This window comes from Eretmochelys imbricata, chromosome 11 (genome assembly GCF_965152235.1).
Source record: "Eretmochelys imbricata isolate rEreImb1 chromosome 11, rEreImb1.hap1, whole genome shotgun sequence".
NCBI lineage: Eukaryota > Metazoa > Chordata > Testudines > Cheloniidae > Eretmochelys > Eretmochelys imbricata.
Window position 1 is genome coordinate 56826960 of NC_135582.1, and position 15538 is coordinate 56842497.

At 41.1% G+C, this 15538-nt stretch overlaps 1 protein-coding gene across 2 annotated transcripts in view; it reads right to left on the bottom strand.

Moving 5' to 3' along the window:
- The window catches only part of ANKRD44 (ankyrin repeat domain 44), a 215367-nt gene that overhangs the window by 41145 nt on the left and 158684 nt on the right, over window positions 1-15538 (bottom strand). The gene's annotated exons all lie outside the window — the stretch shown is intronic.

Consider the following 15538-nt stretch of genomic DNA (forward strand, 5'->3'; position numbering starts at 1 on the left):
CAAATTATGAATGATAAATAAATCTGTAAGAAGAATGTAATGTGTTTGTATATGCTTATCAAAGCAGGAATTACCTTTATAATGACAAGGCCAGCACATCTCATAACTAATCATACATACAGACAGCTCTCAAAGCACTTTACAGGCTTGTCAAGTGGGATAACTATTCACCACCTGAATGGAACATGGCAGCTATTTAACAGCAGTAGCAAAATTTCACTGGGATGATTATTATTTATATTACTATAGCGCCTCTGAGTCCTGGTCATGGACCAGGAACACATCGTGCTAGGCACTGTACAGATAGAAAGTGGAGTCCAAAAACGTGTCCAAGTGAAGCTGCAAGGGTGATGATGTGTTTGTATACAGTGCCACTGGTGTGCACGGAATGTTACACTACAATTAGAGACAGTCCTTGTCTTAAGGCATTTATGATCTAAGACGAATATGGGTATGACATCAAGAGGATGCTGGAGGAAATAATATCAGGCAAGAGTTGATGGAAAGGGTGATGAGTAATTAATAAATTTGTGGGGCTGCAGAAGCCATGACAGTTCTTTTTATAGTTATTTATTTTTGTGATGGAGGGAGATAGATAGTTGAGGATTTGTAGGAAAAAGGTGGGTTTCAAGGAGGAGAGGAAGATTTTGTGGCATATACAGTATTAGGGGCAACATTCCAGGCATATAGGGCTGCATGGAAGAAGGTATGAAGATGCTTGTATGAGAAGGAGAAAAACTGTAGACACAATATCAGATGTTTCCCTGACGTAACTCCATTGACTTTAACAGAATTACACCAAGAATAAATCTGACCCATCAAAACTATCCAACCCGATTCCCATCTAATGTTAACAATCTAGTCAAATGCCACAAAGATATGCATATGTATAATTCTACTGTAATTCTAGGAAAATAAATTGATTTTATTTACATGGTTAGTGTTTTAAAAAATATTAAAATTGGGAAAGAAAAATATGTTAACATTGGACACTGCTGATAATTCAATATTCGTGTATGTTAATACAAAATATACTCCCTTCCAGATACAGGCCTCAAGCATGCAATTTGAATCAGGAATCAAATCCAACTGTGATCTTTCGGAATTTTGGGTGGTGTGGAGATGGGAGTTGGGTTTACTGTTCCACTTTGGGCTCTTCTCTAATTCCTACCTTGTTTTCCTCTCTGTTTATAAAGTGTGACAAAGTTCCTGCTCTACCTTGGTGGGTCTTGCACTTATTGGTGGATTTGCTCGCCTTGGAGCTTCACGGCAGCCCTCAGCTTGGACGTTTTTCTGAACCCACAGTCCAGGTCGACTCCTCCTGTGTCTGACCAGGAGTTGGGAGGATTTGGGGGGAACCCGGGCACGCCCTCTACTCCGGGTTCCAGCCCAGGGCCCTGTGGAATGCAGCTGTCTAGAGTGCCTCCTGGAACAGCTACAACTCCCTGGGCTACTTCCCCATGGCCTCCTCCCAACACCTTCTTTATTCGCACCATAGGACCTTCCTCCTGGTGTCTGATAATGCTTGTACACCTCAGTCCTCCAACAGTCCGCGTTCTCACTCTCAGCTCCTAGTGCCTCTTGCTCCCAGCTCCTCACCACAAACTGAAGTGAGCTCCTTTTTAAAACCCAGGTGCCCTGATTAGCCTGCCTTAATTGATTCTAGCAGCTTCTTGATTGGCTGCAGGTATTCTAATCAGCCTGTCTTAATTGTCTCCAGAAGGTTCCTGATTGTTCTGGAACCTTCCCTGTTACCTTACCCAGTGAAAAGGGACCTACTTAGCCTGGGGCTAATATATCTGCTTTCTATTACTCTCCTATAGCCATCTGGCCTGACCCTGTCACAACAGTTATTTAAACATTTACAAAAAATCCTTATTTAATAATCTGCATTTGATGACAACTGGGATTATTTTTTAAGGTGCCTATTTTCTTTGGAGAAATTTCTCCGTGAGCAGCCAATATATACACATTAGTATTCAGCATCATTTTAATCTAAATATTTGGCCAGTAGTCTTCAGTTCCATGAGGCATGCTCTTGTACAGATGATTAATCTGAATTCCTATTTTCTCCAGTGGGTAATTGAACCTCTAAAAATAAAAGTGACCACTAAACCGGTTCCCCTGTCTGCTTAACACCTATCCCTTTTTAATTAAATTCCTCCCATTTATTGAACATCAAACCACTACATTTTGGGATCAGAACCTTAACATGGAACTTCTCCCTTTATCTGTTAGGAGGCTCTAGAAGTTTTTGAGCAAGACAGATAATTGTCTTTCGAATAGAGAAAAAATAATTTGCAAGTTACCAGAATTAAGGCTCTAGATGAAGAAACTGCAGGATTGGAGAGCTCTCACAAAAGGAATCTTAGTGTCTTAGAATTAAAACATCTTAAGATACTGCAGACTAATTTTAGTAAGCTTACTACTCAAAATGGTGAATTTCTCCATCATAAAGTCAAGCATAAATACAAATTTGATGGTAAACCTGGTAACTCTCCAGGCTCTCAGATACACAGCCAGAAAATACAAGACAAGAAATTTGTAAAAGAAAACAAGCCTCAGTAGTTCAAAGAGATACAAATAATGATTTTTGAGTGCATCTTGCTACATGTAATTCTTCATACTAATTAAAGCTAAATTTTCACATGGATTCTATAGAATTAAACATTACACCCACAAAACAGACAAAAAAGGCCAGGTCCCTGTTACTGTGCAAAATGCCTCTGCAGATAAGGTTTTGTCAGTATTTCCATGGCTTTGTAATTTGTTCATAATAAATTACAATTGTTCATGTGCTTAGGCGACTGGGGGAGAGGGGAGGTGTCATGATGACTTTAGACCTGCCCCCTCAACACACATTTTGGGATTCAATTAATAAATAAAGGAAACTGAGTTTGGAACATAAGCTCATTTATCTCACTTTAATAAAAGTGAATAAATTTAGTTATGGTGCAAGACTACGCATTTAAGTGATATTCAGCAGCTATTATTTTATCTCTAGCTCCATCCCACCCTTCAAAAAAAGTTGTCTACACTCCTGTTATTGCCACATTTGTCATAAGAACAGATACATGTAAAGTAATGGATCTATATGGAGTACACTTATAGTTCTAACTCCATAATGCATTCATCTTGCATTACATTTGTGCAGAAATTATATACAATTAGGTATTTTTTAAACATATGCGAATTTAGTGCTCTTGAAAGGTGGCAGACTGACAGCCCTGGAGACCAAAATACTCTTAACCAACAGAACTGGCAAAGTTTGGTGGTGGTTGTTTTTTTGTGATGTGGACACTTGTCCACTGAAAACAGGCCAGAGATGAATTCATTGTTGCACACAAAACCATCCACTAACCATCAGATGTTAGCAATTTTTGATCACTACTGAACTGGACTAAAACCAATACCTGGCAGTGAAAGGCTTCTCATATCACATTTCTAATCCCCTGAGCAATCTAGTCCTCTTAGTTGCTTACTAACTAGGCTTCTGCGGCATTTAAGCCGGTGTCAATAACTTAACATCATAAAGGGACATTTTAAGTAAAAGTGGTGAGTGACACTTTTTAAAAGATTAGGGATAGGATACCCATCTTTCTACATTTCCTCACTTGATACAAGCACATTTTAAAATGGTCAGTTTATGTACGAAGAGCTGGAGAAAAGGCTTCATTTTCCTTCACACCCGGCCAACCTCTTCTGAACCCACTTCCCTGCAGGGGTTTTTAGTAGTATGATGCTAGTTTCACAAAGCTGGTACAATGTAAGGAAACTCCTATGACCATGACTTAGTTATGTCACTGCTAGTTAATTACCCTGTGAAGCTGGTATTATAAACTGTATCCTGTCTCTCTCAACTCTGTGCCACGATTAGAAATACTTATAGTTCTTGCACTGTTTTTTACAGGAGGGGTATTTATTGACATCAAGAGGATTTGCTGCCTGTTCTAATCCTCTGGCTATAATAATGGATTATGATCAATTATTGTCCATTTTTTCTGGTTCTGATGTATCACTCAATGATACAGGATGGTTTATATGCTTCTTCTTACAGGCTATATAGTATGTTCTAGGAATTAGCTCTAGTAAAAATAAGGAAAAGCTCTACATGGCATTTCTGAAATTTATAATCATTAGACAGAATGGCAGATGAACAGTTTAGTCACTCATAAAATGTTTAAATCAGGCTGCTGAAAGGAAGAAGTTAGAAGCTATTTCAGTCCATACATATCACAGTGAGGGGTGCTACGTTAAATCATACAATAGACAGAAATACATGGTTGCAAACAGGATCTGACAAGTTCAAAAGTTTTGATGCACCATATTATGCGTGTTGCTGGTAACTACGTTAAGTAAAGGTCTGATCCAGCTCCCACTGAAATCAATGAGAGCCTTTCCATTGATAAGTACCCCACCCTACACTGTAATGCAACTTTTATATAGATATTCAGAGTTACATTCAAACATGAATATTTTAAACGTTAATGAACTTTTTCAATTAGTGCAGGGGTGGCCAACCTGTGGCTCTGGAGCTGCATGCAGCTCTGTGGAGGTTAATATGCATAGGCGCTGACTCCAAGGCTGGAGCTACAAATGTTAACTTTCCAATGTACTGTGGGGTGCTCACTGCTCAACCCCCTGCTCTGCCCCAGATCCTGCCACCACTCCACCCCTTCCCCCCAGCCTGCCATGCCCTCACTCCTCCTCCGTCCCCACCAGAGCCTCCTGCGCACTGCGAAACAGCTGATTGCCGCGGATGGGAAGGGGGGGAAGGATGGGGAGGCGCTGATTGGCATGGCTGCTGGTGGACGGAAAGCACTGGGGGCTGGAGGGGGGTAGCGGATGGGGGGCTGCTGACATATTACTGTGGCTCTTTGGCAATGTTCATTGGTAAATTCTGGCTCCTTCTCAGGCTCAGGTTGGCCACCCCTTAATTAGTATAATTAATATTAATCACATAAAATAGCAGGCCGTTAGGCTAGATGGGTATAATGTGATAATCTAGCCATGGTATTTATTTTGAAAGGGTGTCGAGCAAATAGCATATAGAAATTTTCACACTCACACAGAGCTAATCAGAAGGCAATTAAGACAACAGAAATATTAGAATAGCGTACTTTTGCATTAAAAAATGTGTACAGATATAACTTCTAATACATGAGGTCATCCAGAATAAGCAATTAGTTACGATTTCAGAATGCCACTTTCAAAACAGAGCATAAATATTAGAGTGACATATAGGTTTGAGACTGATCTCCGCTTCTCCATTGCAATATGAAGACTCAAGCACTGTTTATACTGCAGGAAAAACATATTAGCCAGACCTGTGTTTAAATATTGCTCTTGCTGGCTAAGCGTTAACACAGTTTCCTGGCCAGCACAGGCAGGACAACACAAACTTCAGCATGGTTAGAACTGGGTAGTTCACAGACTAATAGAATATTAACCTCTGTACCATTCTACATCAAAGGGAGGACATGTTTAGCTTCAGAGTTCATTCTAAATTAAAGGGCTAAATTCAAAGCTGATGTATAAAGTGATACAAAATTACACATCAGTAAGTAGGGGTAAGGGTATCTATACTAGAAAAGCTGCATAAACTTGATCAAGACAAACTGGTGTGAACCTCAATCCAGGAAACAAGCACTTGGTTGAGTACTTTAATGAAATCAGGATCTTAAACCAGATTAACCCTTTATAAATCAATTTATCTTATGTCAGTAATTTAGCACAGTAATTTACTGAATTAATCTAATGCAATTTAAAGATTAAATAAATTTAGGTGCCTGTACAATTCAGATTTACGCCAGTTCAGTTAGATTAATCTGTGAATCAAAACTGAAATCAATCAGTGCAACTTTTCTAATGCAGATAAGGCCTATAGATGCTTGAAGAGGCTTGAAGAAGGTATAGATTGAAGTAGGGTTTGAGCTAATTTAAATCTGCACCTTTTGTACATGCTCCTGGTTATCTGATTTTCCTGCTATGCTCCTTTCCTCTGTCCACTCTCTGTGTAAATTACTTAGGGCTTGTCTACACTTAAAGCACTACAGCAGCGCAGCTACACCGCTGAAGCGCTTCAGTGAAGACACTACTTACGCAGATGGAAGGGGTTCTCTCGTGGATGAAGGTAAACTACCTCCCCGAAGTGGTTGATCAGAGAATTCATCCCTTGACCTAGTGCTGTCTACACCGGGCATTACGTTGGTTTAACTGCGTAGCTCAGGTGTGGATTTTTCACACCCCGAGTGACATAGTTATACCAATCTAATTCCCTAGTGTAGACCAGGCCTTAGAGTCCCATAGATTCAGACTCACTTCCGAATTGGCCCTGTAATTTAAAAGAAAACACCCTAGAAACCGTAGATTTCGCTTCACATTACCAAAAGCAGCTTTAATTTATATACAGAAAGTAACAAACCAATCAGATACATATGATTGATCCATTGGATCTAGAAAATCACACTGACTGAAGAAAAGCAAAATATTTTCAAGTGGAAGCTTGAAATCTAGTCTTTAAGAAGCAGCAGTCAGAAGGCTTGCTTTAAATAAAAGTGACACACATGCATTTATTTGAAATACATAGCATGCTGGTTAAGAAACTGTGATTCTTCTGTTGAGTTCATAACAGAGTGAATACGAGAACGTGTATAGCAGTAAGAATTTAAATGAAAATCAAAGCACACAACATGCAATTATTTTTTTCATTTACTTACTATCTCCAATGGACTTTTGCTTCCAATCTGATTAAAAATGGTAATTAGTATAATTAAAACACAGAATATGAAAACATTTTGGTGCATTGCAGATGTTTCTTTTTTAGTTCTTTGCTTTACAATAAACTGCATTACAAATATTTCTTGAAATATTTTTCATGAAATAGGTCTCTGATCTAAAGGTCTTGATCTTGCAGGTCTCTGCTTATATATGTAGCACTACTAAAGCAAATGGGACAACTCACTACTGAAAGTAAATATTCAGGGCCCAGTCTATGTGGAGTCAAACATTTTCTTTATTGGGAAAAAAATAGAAAAGTAGGGGGGAAATACTATGGAATACAGATCTATCACTAACCTGTTTGTTCAATGGTTACTGTTACAGATATATGCTTAAAATTATAAAGTGCTTTTTTATGCTAGTAAAAAAACCCTAAAACGTAACTGTTTTTATAATATCAGTGAACACAGAGAATAAGCAAACTATTAAAAAAACCTTTGTTAAAAAACTAGAAAACTCTGTCAGCAACCCAATTATCTCATCAACCCAGACCACAGAAACAAGGATGTTTGTTTACCATTGGATGGAATTTGGACTTGATCTAAAACTAGCAATAAGAAATCATTTTAATGGCTGTGTTACAGGTGATAATTATGTTGCCAATGTGCTATTTAAGGACACATTTTGATTCTCGCATGAGATTTATACACATAATTGCCATTTGTGCTAATGGGAGTTCCATGACTCTCTCCAACACACAGCCATGTGCTAATAGATTCTCTGTAGACTCCACTCTAAGCAAAGTCACGCTAGAATTCTTCCTGTTCCACTAAAAGATTAATCATCAATATGGTGATGCAGGAGACGTTGCTAACTGGTGGTGCCACTAGGAAGGCTCTCTTTGTTAAATACATGTGAAAAATTAATGCTCTTCTGAAAATTGCCTTCAGGAGGGCTAGAATAGAGATCATAATTCTGTCTTCATTATACTTCTTTAAAACAACTGCAGAGATGCAATTATATGTATTATGCTGTAATTTTCCTACCATAATGAACTCAGGTTATGTAGTAAAACACTGTTACACCGTTTCAATTTCAGTAAGGTTTTGTGCATTAACAAAAATAAATTTGCCAACCAATCTTTAATCCAGCAATAATGCTACATATTCTATTTACTGCTGTTCCTGCATTTTATTATAGTCCTTGGCACATATCCCACAGCTCTGTACATCTGAAGAAAGAAGATGGCCGGTTATTGCTGCGTGGGGATAGGAGTCTTCTGTCATTGATTTGTGTTATTAATGTTGGGCAGATTTTTTTTTAAATTACATGACATTGTTACATGTGATTTTCCCCTCTAAATTTCAAGCTTTGATTTGGGACAAAAGCGAAGGTATTAAAACAGCTAAAGGGGAAATAAAGGGAACAAAGAGGGAACTAGAGCAGTGAATGAAAGGTCCTAATGTTACACCATTCAGGCAGTTTAGAGGTAGACATGCTGCTCCTTGAGCCACCAGGAAGGTCAAGGAGTCTGACAGCCACCCACTCACCCACTTAGCAGTGCATCTACATTCCAGACCGCAAAGAGATACAGGCATTATTGGCCTGGGTGTATGTATGGCTAGTAGGTACTCTGGGTACTCACATTAAATAAATATCACTGCCTATATTCTTTCGGGTTAAATAATTTAGGCTGACTTGGATGATAATCGTTTTTTAAAAATGCTGTGGGAATTTTCGTTTACCCTACTTGGAAATTTTGATGTCTCCAGACAGGACTCAGCATGACTGTCACTTGGTTTATGACCACTCCCTCTCTTGGTAGTAAAGGACATTTCTCTCCCTCCATTTTATGCCTATATTCGTGTCGTGATGGTGGTTGCAACTACTCTTGGTTAGAGTTATGGTCACATTCCAGCAGCCTGAACCAGGCATATGCTATTTTCTCAGAATACCTCATGCTATAACAGTAGATCTTTCTTATAGTTAGAAATAAAGGGCCCCATTATTAAAGGGTGAAAGATGATTTCAAGTAGACCTCAACAGAACTAGGATGATTTACACCAGTTGAGGTGCTGCCATCCTTTTGCCTTGTCCATACAGAATCCAATTCTTAAATGTACTCTTCACAATACAGTTTCCAGGGGAGACACCAAAACCCCTCTTTTATTAAAAGCCACTTTTAAAAGGAGGATTAATTATGCAGAGCTTGCCTCCTACAGACCTCCTGTATACGCTCCTGATGGTTCCACTTGCTTCCACAATGCACACTTTTACCCAAAATGTTCCCCTGGAGAAGACCTGCCAGACTCCAACTTTTAAATATCCTGACAACAACTTGAAGTAAAGTGCAGAAAGAAGATACTTTTCTTCTATACACCTCTTCTCCACCAAGGTAGTAATGCCAATAGAGTCAAGCTCATCCCTGGTACAATCCCGTGGCTCTGGCATCTGGCCTCTGACTCCAGCTCCAACCCTGAGCTCCAATTCCTGAATGCTGACTCCAGCTCTAACCACTAGACCTGACTCCTGCTCTAACCACTAGACATGACCACCCACATACTGGTCTCTGACACTAAATCTGGGATTGTTAACAACTCTGGTATCAAAGTCATGAGCAAGTTACTGTACTCATCCCAAACAAGTGCTGTTAAAGATGCTGAAAACACTTATGCATATGCTTCATTTTCAGTTCATGCTTAATTTTTCCAGAATTTAATCTAAAATCTTGAGAGCACTTCATAAAATGTCAAACACTGCATTCTGTACACAGACTTTTATTTACTGAGTAACTATTTTAGACATTTTTAGATAATTTTGGAAAGTTTCAGTGGGATCACTTCTTGTATCCTTCCAGCTATAAAAATCAAGTACCTTAGTTACCAGGAAGCCAATTGTATTTGTCCCTGGGGGAAAGAAAAATTAGAAATAAAATTCTTACATATGATGTCACATTAACATCTCCTATCTTGGGAGCCGCCAGGTCTCGGAATACACCCAGGTGCATGTGCCTTAAGTCACTCACCACTGAACTGTAGCCACCACTTGCTTGAAACACAGCACCCTTGAAGAACCAGAGTGGTAACTGCCTCCAGTCAGTCACAAAGGGGGAAGGTAGAACCGTGTCCTCATAATAAAGAGGTGGAGATGCAGGCAACAAGGAAGCCCAACAGCTGCATCTGGACAAATATCTGAGTCATGGCCAGATGTGGAAATGGAACTTTTGAATGCTTGTCCATACCAAAGGTTAACTTATCACTAATAATTAGCCTCAGCTCCCTGCTGTGATGGATGGATGATTGTTGATAAGGGATATATAAAATTAGCATTAACCATATGACAGATTTACTGGGCTAATGATTTTAGCTTCTTCACATACCAGGTTTACATTGTACTTCCTCTGCATTCTTAAGATGTTTTTCTGAGTGCAGGAGCTCTCTCACACACTTCAACAGACTGCCTCAGTTAAATGAAAGAGACATATCAGGATATGCCTCTTCTATTAGATGTGATTTTCAGTGCAATCATGTTCTCATCCCACCCTCAACTGTATTACAGTTGCATTAATTCACTTTCTGCCTCAGCCAAAATGTAGAATTCATTTGCAGATAGAACAAAGGAGAGAATAGATTACAATAAAAAAGAATAATTAATTCTTATGGCCAATCAAAATATTTCACTGCTGCAGAATGACATTTATTTTACGTGCTCTAAACATATATAAAATCAAAGGGGTTTAACTGGCCTTCCAGGTAACATTTTAATGTGAAATTACAGTTTAAATTTCACACTTTGCATATCAATTCAGATTTTACATTCATGGCCCATTTCAGTGAAATATACAGGTTTTTTAAAAACATCAGTATTAACTCAGTGATGTTAATCTTACCATGACTCCAAAATATTAGCTAATGACCTCCCTGAATACTAATGGAATCAGTCCAGATTTTAAAAAATGTGTAGGAAAAGAGGTTATTTTTAGCAGAAAGAAAGCAGATGGGAGATCCTGACACATTTACTCAGATATGTGTGCCTACCATTCAGTCTTTTATGATTGGCTGGTTACAGATGGAGATAGAATTCAGGTATCCATTCTCATCCCCGTTTCTTTAGCTGCATGATGTTATTCACTGCTGTACAGATATTCCATTAACATCCCAGATGACATAAGTGCCATCAGGTACAAAAGCCCTCTGACTGAACACTATTTCAGAACAAGATATTATGATAGGGGGTGACCGTGTAAGCTTTATCTAACTGGGTCAAAAGATTTGCCTTTTCATTATTAATTCCCTTCTCTCCTAACTACCCCCATTCACACACAACACACAGTTCACTCCAGCTGCTGTGAGAAGATGTAGGATTTCCAACTCGATGCCCTGAGGCAGGCAGATACTACACACAGGAGGAAGAATTCATAGGATCATAGAATATCAGGGTTGGAAGGGACCTCAGGAGGTCATCTAGTCCAACCCCCTGCTCAAAGCAGGACCAATCCCCAACTAAATCATCCCAGCTAGGGCTTTGTCAAGCCTGACCTTAAAAATATCTAAGGAAGGAGATTCCACCACCTCCCTAGGTAATGCATTCCAGTGCTTCACCACCCTCCTAGTGAAAAAGTTTTTGCTAATATCCAACCTAAATCTCCCCCACTGCAACTTGAGACCATTACTCCTTGTTCTGTCATCAGCTACCACGGAGAACAGTCTAGATCCATCCTCTTTGGAACCCCCTTTCAGGTAGTTGAAGGCTGCTATCAAATCACCCCTCATTCTTCTCTTCCACAGACTAAACAATCCCAGTTCCCTCAGCCTCTCCTCATAAGTCACGTGTTCCAGTCCCCTAATAATTTCTGTTGCCCTCCGCTGGAGTCTTTCCAATTTTTCCACATCCTTCTTGTAGCGTGGGGCCCAAAACTGGACACAGTACTCCAGATGAGGCCTCACCAATGTCGAATAGAGGGGAACGATCACGTCTCTCGATTTGCTGGCAATGCCCTTACGTATACATCCCAAAATGCCATTGGCCTTCTTGGCAACAAGGACACACTGTTGACTCATATCCAGCTTCTCATCCACTGTAACCCCTAGGTCCTTTTCTGCAGAACTGCTGCCGAGCCATTCGGTCCCTAGTCTGTAGCGGTGCATGGGATTCTTCCGTCCTAAGTGTAGGATTCTCCACTTGTCCTTGTTGAACCTCATCAGATTTCTTTTGGCCCAATCCTCTAATTTGTCTAGGTCCCTCTGTATCCTATCCCTACCCTCCAGCGTACCTACCTCTCCTCCCAGTTTAGTGTCATCTGCAAACTTGCTGAGGGTGCAATCCACACCATCCTCCAGATCATTTATGAAGATATTGAACAAAACCGGCCCGAGGACCCATCCTTGGGGCACTCCACTTGATACCGGCTGCCAACTAGACATGGAGCCATTGATCACTACCCGTTGAGCCCGACACAAAGGATTCATCACAAAGGATGGACAGGTAACATTTCCATGCTGCCCTCCCTCAAAGGTTCCACTGGAGAGCAAGAGCAGGGGAGGCAACTTTAAGTCACCGTTGAGACTCCCTCACAGCCCTACCAGTTTAGACTGACCAGGGAACATCTCCCAGCTGCCTAGGCCACACCCCTCCAAAGCTAGCAACTCCTACTTTGGGGCCTGGGTTGGAAGAAGGGAGATTGTCATGCCTTAATATGCCCAGTCTTTTTGCCCCACCCTACTTTCCAGTGTCAAGAGTCCCGCTTTACATTGGGAGAAGCTTACACTTCTTAATAAAACACATACACTCACAGCACTATATGTGCACCACACATCTTAATTGTAAGGTTGGACATTTTTCTAAAATCACCTTCCTGTTCGTTATGTGAATACGGAGGGGCTGAGTTTCTGAGTGTTCTACAGATCACTGATGCTTTGAGGATAGAATCTCGCTTTCAGTTATACATGTGCAACCTCAACCTTACAGAAAAGCATAATTGTGAGCAGAAATTAACCTTAATTATTCGAAGAATCTGGAATGATTTATTTAATCTTAACGAGAGTTGAGGGAGCTCCTTTGTTCCTAGGATAGGGTCCACAATGAATAACAGAGAAGCCAAAAAAAATCATATTCCATGGACAATTATCCTTTCCCCAACTGAAACCAAGGAATTTTTTTAAAATAATGCTGATAAAAGTAGGATGCTTAAGGAAACATGGATCAGTTCTCCTAACTAATTTATCTCCATTTTATATGGTCTCTTCCTTTTTATATCTTTTAATTAAGAAGTGACCAATTATTTGAAGTAGGGTTTTTTTATATACAGTGTAGGTCAGAAACCACCATAAAACAGAAAAACATGAATATAACCAGCCCTTTGGAAAGTCTGATGAATTGCAGAATGCTTGAAGCAAGCAATCCTATGCATCAATCCACAGATTCAACCTTGGGGTTAATTAGAATTGAATGCTTCCTGCAACATTAACTAAGGAGTCCTGTAACAGGTAGCCCAACCCTCCAGACATTAAGAGTCAAGTCACCCTGTTTTGTATCTCCTTCCCCACACCAAGAGCACTCCCCACCCCAGGGCAAGTTCTACCCTGGGCGGGGGGGGGGAGGGGGAGAGATTTATATTTTCCTCCATTTAGTGATGCTTTCAGCTTTGGGACTGCAGGATTTGGGCACTCTCCAATTCTCCATCCAGTTCACTAACCATGATAAGCAGGTGATCTCTTTCTTCTAGGGTTGCCTGATACTCCTCAACCAGCTCACTCCTTTCCCTCAAGGTCAGCTGCCTGGCCTCCTCCAATGCAGCCATTTTCTCCTGATACTTCTCTTTCAGAAAGGTCAGCCTTTCACTCTTCTCCCCTATCAGCAATGTGTCACACCTCTTGGCAGCAGTACCAGGTTCTGCCGTGACTGCAGCATCCACCCTTATGCAGCCTCCAGGTATGTGAACTGTTCATACACGCTCCTGGCTGACGTTTTCTGCTGCTTGACTTCTTGGACCCAAGCCTGCAGCTGCTCTGCTTTATTCAACTCATTAGCCTCCTCCTCCATTCTGTGCTTAAGTTCTTTTACTCGGTACCTGATCCTCTCTGGCTCATCCTTCCAACCCAGTGTCATCTCCCCCACCTTGGTTAGGGAAACGATTTTTCCCTCTGGAGCTGGCACTTCTGGCAGCAGACTATAGCATTCCCCTGCCTAGCTTATGGGCTTCTGATGCTACAACAAAATGCTTCTTGGCCTTTTTCTCCTTAGGCCTCTGTGTTGGGAATCTGCTGCACCCTCTCACCCTTCATCCATCTGGCCAGGGATTATCTTCCTTATACTGCAGGGCTTTCCTCAACTGCTTCTTCAAAGGGCAGACTTAATGTGCCCAGCCTTTCCACACTTACAGCATTTAGGTGGCCTCTTCCCCCCTTTCCTCCTATCCATCCTTCAGCATTCCTCTGATTCTGACTGGACCACCTCTGGAATCAGGTTGCCACCCTGGGCATTCAAACTGGCCACCCTGGGCATTCAAACAAGTCTGTCCTTGTTTCCCACACTAGAAACAGAAGCCCAGTGCATACCTTTCCACTGATCACGTGCTGTTGATTTTGCTGGGCTACCCACAGCACCTCCTGTTGTCTGCTGATCTTGCAGAAGTTGCAAGAGGACAACCTGGATTTGCTGTTGTCACATCAGATAATGCAGTATTTCTTCCATCTTGTTCTCTAGCGCTACCCCGTTGTTGCTTCCGTCCTTGACAGGAAGGGGTTCAGAGATCCTGGCAACTGCACCAATCTGTAGCAGTGTGGCCGCTATTGCCTCCTGAGCTCCCCCTCACAGACAGGGGTGCCTCTGCCATTCCCCATCCCTGTTTTCTCCTTCATGGGGCTCCTTAAAAGCCATGCAGTCTAAAGGAAAAATTAAAATATTCCCCACCTGGGGTCCAATTTATTTAGTCCTGAGACACGCACTGGTTCTTCTGACCCCAAAGTGTCTCTTTTCCCTTAGTTGGGAAGTTCTTGCTTTCTTTCCCAAACCAGGGCCACAGTTCAATGTCTCCACAGAAGCCAGTCTTGCCCCCTGCAGCTGCTTCTTCAAGCAAGCTACCACTTCGCAGGCTCCTGTTTTCTGAGAATCCCCCACTCACTGCAGCCACCTGCTGCTCTTTATAGGGAATTAGCAGCTCTCACACAGGTCTAGCTCCTTTAATGATCAGGGTTGGCTGGCCCCAGGCCCTCCAGCCATTAAGGGGCAAGCCACCCCTGTTACAAGTCACTCTTGTTGTTTATGGTAGAGGAGATGATCAGATTGGGCATGATTCTAAATCTCAGTCTAGGATGAAGAAAAGATTTTGTATTTTCTTTCCCTCCAATGAATACATGGAGGGTGGAAGAATGGGAATCAGAATTTGACGACTTACTCTTCTTCCTTGTGTTACATGGAAAAGGAGGGGCTTGTAGTACAAAAAAAATCATGAAGGGAAATGAATAAAAATTAAGGGCTGGTTTGTTAAACTAAGAAAAACTGTGGCAATCTACTGCAGTCAATAGCTAAAATAAAGGTTGTGGTTCCAGACAAAATCCTAGACATACCTCTCTTGTTCAGGGCACACTAAATTATAACCAAACCGTGCCAGGGTCTCCCACAACACACACTGCTCCTGTTCCTTTTCACCTGAACTGTAAAGATTTATATCTTAGCACCCAGACACATAATATTCTACCACTTCTCCACAAAATAATCAGGGTACACAACAACATTGTCACCAGTGATGATTTTACATTGGCTCCACTGCAAGTCATAGCATAGTGGATGTGCTGGGGATGGAACTTCTCCGTTATCG